The sequence below is a fragment of the Chrysochloris asiatica genome, unplaced genomic scaffold (assembly GCF_000296735.1).
Source record: "Chrysochloris asiatica unplaced genomic scaffold, ChrAsi1.0 scaffold00673, whole genome shotgun sequence".
NCBI lineage: Eukaryota > Metazoa > Chordata > Mammalia > Afrosoricida > Chrysochloridae > Chrysochloris > Chrysochloris asiatica.
In genome coordinates, this window is record NW_006409191.1 from 233,408 (window position 1) to 235,631 (window position 2,224).

Sequence of the window (2,224 nt, forward strand, 5' to 3'; positions counted from 1 at the left end):
TTTTTTTGTTTTGTTTTCCCCTACAGGCTGTTATTGCAGGGTTTACTGGTTTTGATTTGATTTGATTTGTTTTTACAACATCATTGTGCTTTGCAGATTCAAACGTGTTGGGTGTAGCATGACCTCATTTATTTTAAATGCTATATACTTTTACACCATTTGTAGTAATATCACAGACGTTATTTTTTTATGTTCTGGGAACTTTTGCTATGTAGATTCTACTATTCTGAATAAAGCTGTTTCAATATTTTTATAAATGTTTCATGGTTAAAATGACTAAGGCTTTTAAAATGTCAAAAAAGGAAGTGTAGATGATCGGGTATAGAGAAGCCCTTATTATCTTTCTGTAGTTCCAAAGAGTTGTTTAAGTTGTTGAACTAAATAACAATTTCATTGGATGTCTGTTGTATCCAAGTAATATTCAATACATTTTCATTAAGTCTAACTATCTTTTAAATTTGAGATTTTTTTAAGAACTGGCATATTTTTCATGGTATATATTTTTACCAAAAATATTATGTATCCTTAATTAATTAACATTGTGATTATTATGAGAGTGATATTTTCATATTATGTGCCATCTGCTTTCCCATTTTGTGAATTATCTGCTAATGGTATTACTGCTGAGTAGTTTATCTTTTCTCCTTAATTCATAAATTTTCTTTACTTAATGAGAATGCCAAGAGTTGGTCAGTTATATGCATTACAAATTTCTTCAGGTTTTGCATATCCTTTAATGCCTTTTTAGATGGACAGAAATGCTTTTACTGTTTCCTCCCCATTTTCCTCTCGCCTTCTGTTCCAAAATGTCCTGCAGAATGCCTGTGGAGGCTGACCTTAGGACTCTATCACATCTCAGATTTCCCCTCTTCCCAGTCCTACTCCCTTCCTTTTTCCTTCCTGGTGTTAATCCCAGGAGCACCTTTATCATGTTAATCTCTGCTTCCTAAGGAAGCACAGTCTGATGCTATCAGAAAGGGATGGACTGTGATATGTATTATGGAGACTATATGACATCAGGGAAAAAAATAAGAAAATATGAAAGTGTCACAATTTTAGATAAGAAATGTCACTGATCACTGCCCTTGTGAATTCATGTGAATGAAGAGTGGAAGTGAACCCACAATTATATGGAGAAAGAATCAACTCTTCCTGTAGAAAGGCTAAATTTGGAATAAAGCATTATCTTTTATGAGTCTTTCCCAAATTAGAGCCTTTTAAAATCCTGTTAGTAAATTTTAAGAAGTGTGAGCTCAACAGGTTTTTCCTTTCTTTTGCTATATAGTTTGCTTTCAGTTTTCAAAGTTGTACTGATCTTATGCCTTAGCTACCTAGGAATTCTTCCCTTACATTTTCTGAGTTTTCCTTGAGTTTTATCGACACTCACATTACCCAATTCTTTCCTTCCATTTCTATCTAAATTCAGTCTGTCAGCAAACCTAAATTCTTATAGGAACTCTAGAAATTAATGTAATGGGTTATGTTTATTGTGAGTAGATACAGCTCAGAGCAGGCAGCATCAATCCAAAACTATGGGGAGGACACTCCAAAAACAGGATAGTGAAAACAGTTTAGCTAAGGAGCTCAGGTAGCGTAGTTATTAAGAGCTGGGCTTCTAACCTCAAGGCCAGAAGTACCAGCTGTTATGCAGGAGAAAGATGAGGCTTTTCTCTCCCTTCCCACTCCAGTAAAGATTTATAGCCTCAGAAACCCTATGAGAAAGCTTCTCCAGGTACACCACCACAACCACCACATGTCATTGTCATGTTAGTTTCTCTGAGTTAGCATTAGATCACATTCAGGATTTCAGAGTCAGTCTGTTTGTTGTAGGAACAAAGTCACTAAAAACATGCCATACATTTTCAGTCAGACCCTGTGATTTCTGCTTCTCAAAACTGACTAGGCAAGAGCACAATCAGAATGAGAGACCTTATCCAGAGAGCAGGGACACCAGAGAAGGAGGCAGAGTGGGGACATCCAGAGAGGGAGCAGCTGAAGACACTAGATTCAGAGGAAGAGAGGGAGTGAGAGCTGGAGGTCAGGAGGCAGACTTGCAGAAAGTACCCTTTGGTGGTGTAAGTTACTATATATGCATGTGGATTGTTTTTAAAATAAATAAATAAGCACTAAAATTAATCAAGAGAAACACTGTTAACTAATGATACATGGAAAGGATCATAATCATTGTAAATGAAACAAAGTGTATAATTTGTTGAATGTAAAA